General features: G+C 38.8%; 1 protein-coding gene across 1 annotated transcript in view; it reads right to left on the bottom strand.

Annotated features, from left to right (window-relative positions):
• LOC122972464 (voltage-dependent T-type calcium channel subunit alpha-1I-like) overlaps positions 1–11613 on the bottom strand; it is a 222045-nt gene extending 210432 nt beyond the window's left edge. The window contains exon 1 of the mRNA XM_044339592.1: positions 11524–11613. The gene's annotated coding sequence lies outside the window, so the exon portion shown is untranslated. The remainder of the gene's footprint in view (positions 1–11523) is intronic.
• Positions 11614–14387: the final 2774 nt, after the last annotated feature.

Raw genomic sequence — 14387 nt, 5'->3', positions numbered from 1 at the left:
CTGGCTGGGATCACTTGGTGTTCAGTCTTAAAGAGATTGAGTTGAACGTGAGATCTACGTAGAGACAATAGAGCCGTCTGGCAGGAAGGATAGATGGAGCTGGGTATCATCAGCATAGCAGTGGTAAGAGAAACAATGTGAGTGGATAATTGGACCCAGAGAGGTGGTATACTAGGGCTGCAACTAACAATTATTTTCATTATCAATTAATCTGTCAATTATTTTCTCAATTAATTGATTAGTTATTTGGTTCAGAAAATGGTGAAACATGCTGGTGGACTGTAAAAAAATATTGTGCAGCTCTTTTTTATTGATATGTCAAAGGCTTTTGACACAGATGACCATGTCACCTTGGCGAATAGATTCTACAATATTGGCTTATCTAGGCATGCTGTAAATTGGTTTTCAAATTACTTGTCAGCTGGAACACAATGTGTCCAGTTTGCTTTTCCTTCCTCCCTGTATCAAAAGGCATGCCCCAGGGTTCCATACTAGGATCAGCAGTAATCCTAGTATGGAACCCTGGGTCACGCCTTTTCTCCATATATGTAAATAATCATCCCCTTTAGTAGTATAAACCCTTTAATTCCCGCAGTCTGCTTTTGATGTTGTTCCCATTTGACTCAACTTAAGTAGGTGTTAAATGCAGACAATACAGATTCATGCTTACTATTAAGCATGAATTACTATCTAATCTTCCTAAGATCTCAACTGCTCAAGGGGAAATTGAAATGGTCACAACATATAAGTATTTAAGTATTATTATTGATCAGAACTTGTCATTCAAACTTTGTTTCCAAGCTGAAACTTACATTTTCTTTTTTAGGAATAAATCCTGTTTTTCACACTTTCACATTGATTGGCTTTTATATATAAATACCTCCTTGGGCTGGTTCCTCCTTGTCTGAGTACATACATGTGTAAAAACCAAAATCAATATGGCCTGGGCTCTCACAATATTCTAGAGATGTTGGTCAGAGTTAGAACAGAATAAGGCATACAAGCTTTTAACCTCTTGAACTCCCCACGGATGCTGGCATCTTTGCCCGACATTACTGTCTTTCAGAGGCTGTAGTGGGTGAGCTAGAGTGATGGTTCATATGAAACTAGAAGACCTAAGGCATCCATTGGTACCGACCATGCCATGATAGTGTGTCAGGAAGGGGGCTAAATAGCACTCCAAAGTTAGGCAAAGTTTTGGCAAAGGAAAAACTGGCATGGCCATTTTCAAAGGGATCCATTGACCTCTCACCTCAAGATATCTGAATGAAAATGAGTTCTATTGATACCCACAAGTCTCCCCTTTACAGACTTTCCCACTTTATGCTAATCTCATGCAGTTTTGGGCAAAAACCATATAATTTTTTGCATGCAGTATAAATGTGTTATTTTCGCCTACTCTAAAAGTGGTGTATTTGAATATTTCTGCATACTGGGCCCTGGTTTTGTTCCAACCAACAGTCAACAACCCAAAGATATTCAGTTTACTTTTGTAGAGGCCTAAGAAACCAGAAAATATTCACTTAAGAAGCTGCAAAATAGTTGGCAATTAATCAATTAATCGACTAATAATTGCAGCTCTATGGTGCACACTGAGAAGAGAAGGGGACCAAAATCAATCCTTGCTGTCATTCTTTTCCCAATGGAAAGGAAGTGATGCTTGGACTCTTTTCCTAGCCATACCATTACATTATTTGTCTGTGTTATTATGTTGGCATTTGCATGTGTGCACTGTGCATACAGTTGATGCTTCTTACTGTGTGTGTGAAGTATCATCAGTGAGGTTCTCAGTGTGTTCTCCATTAGTCTAGATGAGAGGATGTGACAGTACCAGACCGTTAGGATCTATGGCTGGTAAAAATAGACTGTGAAGTAGCTGTAGCACTCTGTAGGCTGGTGCTAACACAATCTGTCTGTAGTCTCACTATCTGTCTGCAGTGCTGAGGGACACAGGAAGCCGTGCCCATAAATCACCCTTTTACTTCCTGGGTTAAAGGATCCACAGATACAGGAGAACTGTTAGGTGGAGTGTAAATATACACAACCTAGTTAGTGTGAGCGATATGTCACTGTCATTGACCGGGAGAACTGGGGGATCAGCTGTGTTACGGCTCTAATTTGCAGAGCATGTTTTAAGCTGTGTTGTTTCCTGTCTTTCCTAAAATTGTCATGACTCAAAAGTATATTCCCTTGCATTAAGAAAATAAAGTTGGCCTATAATATAGTGAATCCTTTAATATATTTCAGTGCATGAATGATTTGGCCTGGTAACCTCTGTAACCTACATTTCTAATAAACCATTTCCTTGATGCATTACTTATGCTGATGCAAAACTGCATAAAACCAATTAATTTTGATAACCCTGTTACCTTTAGCTATGTTTACAGTATTCTGTCATTTGCCCAATACACTCTACTAGGGAGGCTATTTGCTAGCCACCGGTGACACCTACTACAAACATAAAGTATACATCTACAGTAACATTAACGGCTGTTATAGGGCTAAAACTGGGTAATTATAACAGCATTCTTATTTTTACATGTTCTAAAAGTTGCCTTAGCCATCCAATTAAAAAAGCCAGCCAAGGCTAAAACTTGCATAACATGAAGATCCACACCAGTGAGTAGTGTGAGCATTCCTGGGGGAATGTCTTTGACTACACAGTACAATGGCCACCATGAAATGGTCACCACTTAAAGGTTTCTGTGGAGATCTGCATCCTGCTGACTCTGAAAACACTTAAGAGTGGAAAATGGAAAATGCAACAGTTCTTCAGTATAAGATTTGTTTGTTTTAATATGATGCATGCGCATGAATGTATTCCAGATAAATTATAATTCATTAATATAGTCTGGTTTAGTTTTGGGACTAATACACACATTAAACAAATGACAACGACAATGATACAATTACACTGTTAAAGTTACTTTAAGGTACTATCAACTGGTTATGAAACAGTCTCATGATTCCTCTAATGCCTCTATATGACCTACATAAAAAAACAAGACCATCAGCAAGAAGATTGGCTATTTTTATATAGTTATTCTAAATGCCCACTACCTCAGATTACCCACAGCATGCAGACCGGAAAAGCCTATGTTTACATTACATGTAGCATTGTGGCATGAGGGGAGGACATTTCTCTTCATTTGATAACGTTAAAAGTAAAGTTAGATTTGTTGTTGGCTGCCCAATTGATTTTAAAAGAGTGTGTGAGCGAGCTGGATTTGGTGCGAATGCAGCCTTACATTTAATCTAGGTGTATGAAAGGTACTAAAACAAAGTTTACTCAGATTCACCATTGTCATATGACAATTATTAATCTTACATAGCCACAAATAGATACATTACCTCATCCCTATGCATCCTGCAGACAGCTGTGTTTAAAAAAGAAAAATAGTATTAAAAATAAGTAGCAGATTTCTGTCACCGCTTCTGAAACAAATGCACACGCCAGCCAAAATCTTTATAACATGAGGCGGTGGTGCTCATGGGAAATTAAAGCAGTCTTCATTCCGGGAAAAACACTACCGCTTTTGTCCACATGGGCTGCTAAAATCAACACAAAATGAAAGTTCCTTGTAGTAACTTTAATTTAGAACAAAAAATAATTAGAGGACATGAGGCTTCTTAATGACATGACACTGTTTGTTTGAATCTTTCCCTGTTATGGAAACAAAACTGCTTTCCAATTACCTACTAAAAATTTAAAACAGAACTGCATTTTTATGTTTCCGGTCCATTATTAATATTTTGGCTGAGGTGAAATGTAATTAGAGGCATTACAATAAAAGCTTTAATATGCCACAAGACTCAAAGAATCAGGCAGGTTATGTAGTAATGTGTATTTTCCAAATGCCACAAAATTAAAGTAAATTAGCATTTCAAATTGATTATGCAAATACAATTCTGTTCTGAGATATAACTTGACACAACATTTAGATATCGCTTCTTCATTCCCTCATCTGAATTTGAAGCATGATGAGTGGAGATGGCTTGTTCAATAGGGACTGAGCTGTGACATTTTGGATTATTCAGAAATCTCTACATCTAAACTTAAGAAAAGTGATCAGAAAAATGTCCTACCACATAATATTGGGCCTCTGAAAGCTGTGGAGCTACAGTTGAGGAAAGATTGCCTCCTCAAGTAGTATGAAAATACTGTGCATAATCTTCCTGGAAGAAAAAGTAATGGTAATTTTATATGACAAAAGCTGACTGTTTGGGGGTTTATTGTTACAGTGCCATTTTCCCTGTTATATTTTCAATCATATTATATTCTTAATTTAAGATTATAAATTGAATATTTTAACACCAGGATCTTCAGTATTTGGATCAAGAAGCTTGTGAAAAATAAGGTTTGCCAAATTTAGTAGGCCTCACTTATTATTTCAATACATATTTGATCAACATTTAAATAAAAGTATCAAATTGGACTCAGATTGGGGCCAAAAGAAATTGAAAAAGAAATGCTATTAGTATTAGACACAAGGTACAGCTGAGGCTGATAGAGATGTTAAGTTTTGAAGCTATTTGGTTATAAAACCAGTGTTTTGGACAAAATCAATTCTGACTTAATGATGGTGCTAGATAAAAAGTCAAGGGATGATGCATGTCTATAACAAATTTCTTGGAAATACCACAAAATCACCCATCATTTCACCCAAACCCACAAATGGTAACTTAATGGTTGCACTAGAAGAAAAGTCAAGGGATCACTAAAATCATTAAGATTCATCTCCTAGGAACAGTCAATGTCTACACAGATATTTGCGGCAATAAATCAAGCAGAGGTTACGACACTTCACTGGACAGGTGAAAATTTGACCTCCTGGTGGCGTTAGATGAAAAGTCAGGGGATCATCAAAGTCAGCAGGATTTATCCCATGGGGAACATGAATCAATGTACAATATCAAATGGAAATCCACGCAGTAGTTGTGCAGATATCTCAGTCTGGATCAAAGTGGCGGACTGACCGAGCAACCAACCAGCCGACAGACCCACATCACCATCCCTGGAGCCAAATCCACAAAGAATCTCCTATCTGTTATATAAAGATACAACTCTTGCCAGCTCTTGATTTCTTCTTTTGTATTTTAAAATATCTGCCTTTCAGTGTGTGAACTCATCAAGCAAGCCAATCCTCTGCTATAACAAATGACAGCTCATCACATCAATGAGTCACCATCCCCACCAGGACTCCTAATGGCATGGGTTCAGTCCCTAACACGTACGACGATGACATCAACGGCTTTTGATTTCAAATCAGTCACTGGAAACAAAAGGGTACGCCGCTCATACTTTGGAGGTACAGCCACTAATGAATCAACTGCAGCTGAATATTGACAGTATGACATCCAGACACGTACAATAGAGGGAAGAGTATGCTAGATGAGGAAGGAGGAGGTGTGCAAGGTCAAGGATGGAGGGGGAGAGGATCACAAGAGAGGTTGGTGGGTGATGTAAAGACAGTGCAGGAGAATCTTTGGAGCAAGAGGAATGAAATGAAAGAGGATGAGATGGCGGATGTGAGATTCATGTGCATGTGAGAGTCAAAGAAAGAGAGAGACGGAAAGAGAGAGAGAGAGAGAGAGAGAGGCGGGGGTGTGAGATGATGGATGTGAAGAGAGGGGAGGGTGCGTGGGGGTGATATGACAGATACCTCGTGAGTAACGGCAGGGCTGGGGCAAAATAACTCATTGCTAGAATTACACAGGGGGGCCCTGACTTTGATTTTGTGAGTGAGTGTACATCACAGAAGTAGAAGAACATATATACCGTATATATGTGCATGTAGATTCCTGTATGTACTGTATTTGTGCAGTTCTGTGTGCAAGATATGTGTCGGTGCATGGAACCATGCAGAGAGAAAAAAATGGGGAAAAGGAAGGATGACAACCACACTGCTGGGAGAGAGAGATACACAGAGTAAAATAAGGAGAGAGGGATAAAAAGAAAGAGAAGATAAGTGGGGAAGTGAGGAAGAGGAAGATGAAGAGGGCAAGGGGGGAACCTAAAACAACTGCACAGAGATAAAGAGGTGTCCCAAGGTGAAAGATTATAAAGAGAGATAGATCCAACAAGAAGTGAGAGGCACACACACACACAAACACTGCTAAGCTCATGCTGACAGATAATGATGTATTGACACAGCTGGCCTGTAGGTGAGATTCACTGCACCTTTGCTACAGCGACTAATCCTTCAACATAGTCAGACGCAGAGGGTCATCATACTACATCACTGGACTAAAGAGGGAGGAAGGGTTGGGGTGAGAGAAGGAAGGAGGAAGGGAATTAGGTAACCATATGTGTGCACAAAAAAAAGGTAAAGCAGGTTAGGCTGGCAGGTATACAGTCACACTGGACTGAATGGAGGAAAAAAATGTTAAGAATACAGTGCAGATGTAGGGAAAAGAAAGAGGCTGGTATGGTTGGGTTGGGTGGCAGAACACTATGTACCATGAGACGATCTTCTATATTGTATCTCTTATGGGCAATCAATAAGCAGGATTGATTTACGGCTGAATTTTATCATTTTTGTATCAAGGCCATAACTTGATTTGTTATTCAATTTGCTTGATTTACCAAAAATAAACAATCCTTTATTATTATTTTATCCGTAAAAAAAGTATGCCACATCATGATTACATATAATGTGATAGTCGATTTTATCCATTTCGCCCAGTGCCCTGTGAAAATAAGGCAGACAACAATGGGCTTCATGTACAGCAACAGAGATGATTTCTTACAGAATCTTCTCTGAGATACAGGGAATTCACAAGTGACCCATTTTCTATTATTGTAGATCAAATGGTAAAACCAATCAATAGAGTGGTAAATGGTGAAGTGTCCAGGCTACCAGAAACCAAAATGTCATAACTACACTAACTTGGAACAAAAATGACTCAGAGACATGCCTGTTCTGACTCAAAGATCAGAAATCAGGATACTGTTAGAATCATGTATACAGCAAGCTGAATGACCAGCTGCCAGAAAGAAAGAATGAAAGTGTCGACTGACAAAAAACAGAGAACGTGAGGATGGACACGAAGTAGGTGAATATACACAGAAGAAAAACAGGATGGGAGAAAGCAAGGAATGCAAGAGAGAAGGTAGTGTATGAGTGGGAGGGAAGTCAGCCTGCCAGAGCAGGTAGACCATTGTTAGGAAGCAAATAAACTGGGAAGCAAGAAAGAAAGAAGGCCAGGAAGTCAGACCGGTGAGATAATTGTGAGGGAAGGAAGGAAAAGGGTAGGAAATAAACAAGAAGTAAGAAAAGGAAGGAAGCTAGGTGACTGGGAGTAGGGATGTGCAGAGGACCCAGTATTTGTATCTGTATTTGTTGAGGCAGCAAAATTATTTGTATTTGTATTTGTATTCGAACAAAAGTGGAAAGAGGCTTAAAAATCCTGTTTTTGTTTTTATTACGCTAATAATTTTAGAAAATTAAAGATGAAAATTAAATTGATGCCCAAATTAAGAAATATGCGTCATGTAGCAGGTGGATGTGACTCCCCTCATAGATGATAGACGTAACAGCGGAGCAGAGATAGCGACTATAACTGACCTGCTCACTGGTGTTTGATATGTTTTGTTTTTTTCTTCCCAAAAACAAATAATTTTAAAAATATTTGTATGAAACAAATATTCGTAAAAAAACCCACTATTTGTGCTTTGTATTCGGGCACACCCCTAATCAGAATGTCAATTAGTAAGGAAAAAGTCAGCCAGGCAGGAAATCAGAGCGTCATTACAGAGGACAGGATGGCAGACTGAATCACCACCACATTCAACATCTCCTCTGCTCTCTCTCCTACACCTGAATGGCCGGGATGAGTGATTGTTGTGCTGCTGTCGCTCGCCCATGCAGTGCAGGCCAGTGTGTTAGTCAACTCAGAGGGGGAATCTGTACAGCTCTGACAGTGTTTATTAAAAAGCACCCTGTTTGATATGAGGATTTGGATTCATGCTCTATACATAGTTTAATAGGCTACGCAGCGCTTAGGCGTAAAGTAAAGAGAACAGTGCAGATAAAGCCGGCAGAGGATTTGTGTTTGACAGCCTTGAATGTATAGTAAAAACACACACACAGACACAGACCCGCACATTCACACAAACCCACACACTCACATGCAGTGCTATAATCGGCTGTATCCTATTATATTAGGTTCTGTCAAGACTTTTAGCCCCGCAGCCCACATGTAGGCAACATGCATGAACACATACGCAGATACACAGAGCATTCAAATTGTGTAACATGCTGGTTTTATGTAAGTGTGTCGCACACCCACTCCCTGGGAGTTGACAGTTTGCAGAGCACTGAGGTAAAGAGGAAGGAGGGAGAGAAAGAGAAAGAGGGAAATGATGACATAATGAGAGAGGTACAGATAATCCAGTAAAACAAATTCACTTGGACTTTTAACCTGTTTAAACATCCACTTACAGTATGTAAGAATGCTTGAATGCACCATATACAGTAGTGTTGAAACTATTAGCTGACTGACACAAAATCCGTCACAAGCAATTAATCCTTTCTGTCAGTTATAACATGATAATGTTAAAAATATGCTGCTCAGAGTTAATTCAGACTAACACCGTGTCTACACAGAAAGCGTAGTGTGAGCAGCACATTTAGCAGAGCTGCAATGATTAGTCAATTAATCGATTAGTTGCCAACTTTTAAATTCTTCGCCAACTATTTTGATAATCAATTAATCATTTTGAGTCATTTTTTAAGATGAAAAGTCACAAATTCTCTGATTCTAGCTTCTCAAATGTCAATATTTTCTGGTTTATACAATAGTAAACAACATATCTTTGAGTTGTGGACGGTTTGTCAGTACAAAACAAGACATTTCAGAACATCACCTTTGGCTTTGGGAAACAGTGATGGACATTTTTCACAATTTTCTGACATTTTATAGACCAATTAAGTAATTGATTAATTGAGAAAAGAATTGACAGATTAATTGATAATGAAAATAATTGTTTGTTGCAGCCCGAGATTTGATTTCATCACCCAAAAGTGTGGGGGAGGTTATCCTGATAGCTAAGTTAAGAGCCCAGTGATGGCCCAATGATGGCTGGTGTGAAAGCTAACAATCAAACTTTGGTGCAGACCAAACAACCAGAAGAGGACACTTGAAAAGGAAGGTCTAAATCTGCTTCATGTCAAACTCTGGTTAGCCATGATATCTTGCAGGGTGAATGATTATATTGAGTGGAGATACCAGAAAAAAATTATACAGAACTATCTCTCAACCCAACAATAGAAGAATAAAAATCATCCATAGTTGCAACCCTAAATGAATACACCGTTCATATGTGCTCATTATCATCAGTCCATTCTTTCTATTTTTTTTCATACAACCAGGTCATCCATATGGAGGTTGAATGTTATTGCCTCACAGCAGGAAGGTTTTGTGTGGAGTTTGCATGTTATCTCTGTGTTCATACAGGTTTCCTGGGTTGCGGATGTGTTGATTTCCGTCCATTGTCTGGAGACTCTGAAATTGCCTTCAGGTGTTAGCATGAGTGTGTTTATCTGCATACGTGCTGGCCCTGTTAAGAGTTCTTCCCTGCCTTCCACCCATCGCAACAGCGAAATGAATGAATGCACAAGGCTCTGAGTGATCCGTCTAACACCAACAGGCATATTCAAATGCTCTACTTCAGTTTGATGGAGCAGAAAATGCGAGGGGATTGCATCATCCATTTACCACCAAGCAGGGTGTTGCATTTCCTTCCATCTGCTCCCAGTGAAATATGTGATGTTCCACCATCTATCACCACAGACTCTCATTTAGCCAGGATACTTCTGCTCAAGCTGTGCGACAATGTGCCCAGAAAAGACGTCTAAGGTAACACAACATGTGTAAACAATTACAAGACATGTCTGCGTCTATCTCTCTGACTGGGAATTCAGATGGGGCATTTGCTACACGGCAACTTGTGTGTCTTAGCACATCTTTTCCAATCCCATTGTACAAGATGGGTCAGAAGGTGAAAGCAGAGAGGTGTAGCATCCCCTGGACCAGGTAACAGTGTTCAGTGTCTCACTCAAAGAAATTTTAACGAAGAAAGAAACTTTTAATTTTTTTGAAGATTAAACCTTTGATCTTCCAGTTACAAAGCAGCTTTCTCTGACCTTCAACGATCTATCCCCTAAAAAAACCTTCGTTATTATTGCTTTCATTGGAAGATGTTGGTTTTGAATGCTCTAAATGTTGTTCCAGAGAACAGGTTTGAGATGAGAGTTTTTATTAGTGTGTCTGTTTATATGTTTTATGAGTTTTCAATCCAAACTTTCATACCACAGGCTGGCGTGCAGGTTTAGTACAAAAAAATTGTGGGAACAGGCAGTAAGTGGACAGAGGTGGTCTTAAAAAACAGGTAGGAACAGACCTCTACATGAAATACAGTTTTAGAGAATGATTATGTGTTGTGGGCAGCTGTTATAGTCATGGCCTCCTCTAATCTTACTCAACTTCAACCCCCAAACAAACAAGAAAATCATGAATCAAGGACAGTACAAGACGGTCTTTGTGAGTCAGCAAACTGAAAAAGGACAGAAGACATCAAGAGTATCCAAGGTAAAGAGGTAAAAGCTGCTCCATAGTAACATTTACCAACAAAAACAAGATCACAACCATGTCACGTAATTAATTCATGCAAGACATGTTGCTTTTGGTTTAAAAGGTCAGAGCCTTGTTCACTACAAACATGCATGCAATGAGAATACACAATGAATGCCTTCTATACATTTGTTTGAGTTTTCCTCAGATGTCATCCAGAATTACTGTCACTCTTACTGTTACGCTGCACCGTGCCAAGACATATCTGCTGCTGTCAGATTGATTTTCAAACCTGTTGGCACGAACGCAACGACGACACGCACAACACTGACAGAAGATGTAGCACATGGCTAATGATGAGAGCAGATTGACAAAGGAACATGCTAAGGGTTACAGAGAGTAATGACATGAAAGAAATGAATTTGTGATATCGCACATATGTGTGTGTTTGTATGTGCTTCCGGCTAAATTGAAATGCTGCACCATCATTAAAGAGTGTGACACATTCACCTGCTCTCTTTCAAAGCCCTCCCTGCTCCTCCCTCCCCCTCTTATTACAGCATTTCCTTCTTTCTCTCCGTTTTCTATTTTCTCTGTTCCTGTTCACCTTTATTGCTTTCTGGCGCTGTCGTACAATGGCTCCTCGATCTGCTTTCAGTGTTGTTTTCCTGCCTTTCATTTCATTTCTTATCTTAAAATGTTGGTGTGTTTATCCTCCATCTGTCTTTGCCTCTTTTCTCCTGCTCTCAGTGACCACCTCCCTGTGATTTTATAGTCTCTCTCTCTTTTGAAGCCTTTCCAATTTTTAGTGCACCACAAGTGCAAGCACAGAACTGTGTGTACATCATTTTTTTAAATGTAAGTAAGTTACTATGTATTTAAATTCAGGGTTTCTCACCAAAAACACATTTGGTGTATAGTGTAGCCCAACAGAAGTGCATTCCTTACCTATAAAACATTTGCAGAGCCAGTTTAAGAGTGTTTTGAATCCTGCATTGTTTTCATCATGTTTGCTAGTTTGCAGCCTTCTTCTTTTCTGCCTTTATAGGAACATCACTACGCCGTCAGTGGAATAGTGTGAAACCAGCAGCAGGTGTCACTCATGTGCTCGCTCGTACATTTCTGTGCATGCGACTCTCAAAAACATCGCTTCACACATAGTTGCTTTCTGGATTGTTCACGCTAGAACCGCGGGGGTTCTTCAATGTACGTTACTATGTTTTAATAAAATATTCATGTTCCCTGGTCTTTGACTTTTCCTAAAATAATGTTGTGTAGCACCCGCTATTGTAGTGGAAATAGTGGAAATGAATCCAGATTAGAAACACCGACATACATATCTATGACCACCACCGGGTAAAATTTACCCGTATATGAAATGCATTTATTTCCATGTAGTCTGTGTTTTAACATACCAAGTTTCTAGGCAACGGCATTCGTTGGAGTGTGTGATCTGTCAACAAATCACCTAAATCAAGTCATAATTAAATTTTTAAAAGAGCAGAGGAGAATGACCTGCAAAAAATCCTTTTAGGGACATGTAGCGTTCAAATGAAAATTATTTAGTCTACTCACAAACATTCATTGAGTGTAAAACTTATTTATAGTTAATTTATTATTCATTTGTTTCTGTTTTGCCATGTTACTGTTTAATGCTCATAGGCTATTTTGTCTAATTTGTCCATTGCCTTACTCTGTTTTCATGAACGGAACACTAAGAGAGAAACATATATTTACGTTATGATGTTATAAATTTTAAAAAAAGCTTTAATGGTTACCTCCAGTTTCTTGGTGATAGTCTCTTATTCACACATTGTTGAAATGCCTTATTTAATAATTGATTAGGTGAAATTGTGGGCTTGACTTTGTCATGTTGATTTTGTTGCCATGAGTGCGGTGGTTGTTCATGGTTATCATTATGGTTCATTATTGTACATTTGGGGTATTTAGGGTACTTTGATCATTTGAATAGCATTGGTTATCTCATTATGTGATGAATGTTGTTTTATAATAATATCACACCTCGCAAATATTTCCTTTTAATACCCATTTTCAGTGTCATTTTAGACTGAATACTGACAACCATGCAAAGTGATTAGTGCTCTTAAAGAAACTTAGATTATAAAACAAGAAGACCAAAACACAAGTGATGATTAAACAAACTAATTTTGTGACTTCAGACATTCCTTTGTGAAGACAATGCCGTAATACAACAACAGAGTACATTTTATAGTATTAGAAATGCAGTAGCCAGGTGCATGGGTAGTTCTAGTGTTAACACAATGTAAGTCTGAGCATTGTAGCTAGGGTCCCTATAACATGAAGCCCACTTCTACTCAAAACAATCGTACTGACCAGTTTGAAGCTGAATTTTGTTACATCTCCATTCAGACAGGAATTCTCTGTCCTTCCTCTGTGAGCGATTTGCACATTGCGTCCTCTGTGTTTTTGTTTTATTTCTTCTGTGAAGTACAGCAGTACTGTGGTCATGGAGAGTTCTAATTAGCTTTAACTAGCCTGCAGTATATCACCTCCTTGAGGACTGAAATTGATCATCTCCAGCAGTGTGTAAGAGTGCACGTTGAGTATATTCACCGGCGTCACACGGTGAATGTTTGTGTTAGCTTGGTTAGATGTTGTGTTTGTGTATTTGCCTGGAGCTTAGATGAGATTAAGAGTAAATTCTACCTGGAGGCAGGCGTGACAAGCATTCAAAAACCTGGGCAGAGCCATGTGAGCACCACCAAATGGCCTGTAGGGGGAGAAAAGTGAGCACCTCTCTGCCCCTATTTGTAGGGAAAAAATTGCTGATTAATTAGTTAACAACTACCTTTTTCAGTGCTATTAGCTTGTGGGAGCTTTTTGAAATGTAAATGCCCGTGGTTGTAACTGAACCAGCTGATGATTCTGTACTTCTGATGTGCTTACATCAAGCATTACTTGAAAGAAGTAGTTGCTGGAAGTAGTTGAAAGATTCATTTAAAGTTCCCACATGTATTAAGTGTGTGTGTGTGTGTGTGTGTGTGTGTGTGTGTTGGGGGGGGGGTTACATTTTGCAAACTGTTTTTTTTTTTTTTTACAACTCCAGCAGGCTTGATTAAAGATTAAGTGCAAATAGTGAGTCATTGATTTCAATATGATTTCTCTTTTCAGTAGCCAAGGCATATATGGGCACTTCACTATACACATCTGTTGCTCCATCATCCCACTTATCTCAAGGGGAACTTGATTTTCTCTGGCACTTCAGAGGCCCTTCTTTCTTAACAGCTGTCCACTTGAAGAATAATAGCTCCAATATCTCTCTCCCTCTCTATTCTTGTCTGTAGTAGTACATACTGTATGTTCCTGTTCCTTTAAGTATGCTTTTCTACCTTTCCTCACTTCAATAAAAAACTTACATGATTTAGATTTACAGCAGCTTTGTGCTACTTCAACTCCAGAAGATCATACGTATTGAATTTGGTGACCCCTTGACTTTTTCTCTGGTGTCATTTTCAGGTCAGAATATAATGGAGTTCAGGGTAGCTGCATAGTTTTGTTGTAGCTGTACTCTCAAGTACCTACAGTACAGAAACATGCTAAATGTAATCTTTCTGCAGTCATGATATCTGATCATTTAAAGCTTTAATCTCATAATATAAATAGCAGATTGTCAAGAAAACTGTTGTGCACATTCAGCGTTAGAAACGTTTTTTTAAGTTTTGATCGCATAGACAAGAAGACACCTTGCAATTTTAATCCCATGAATGAAAAAAAAACTGCCAAATCAGTTGTGCCGCTGATAATATTTAACATCATAGCAAATAATAACT

The sequence above is a fragment of the Thunnus albacares genome, chromosome 3 (assembly GCF_914725855.1).
Source record: "Thunnus albacares chromosome 3, fThuAlb1.1, whole genome shotgun sequence".
In the NCBI taxonomy this organism is placed as follows: Eukaryota; Metazoa; Chordata; class Actinopteri; order Scombriformes; family Scombridae; genus Thunnus; species Thunnus albacares.
Note: the sequence above shows the minus strand (reverse complement) of the source record. Positions and strands in the feature narration are given on the sequence as shown.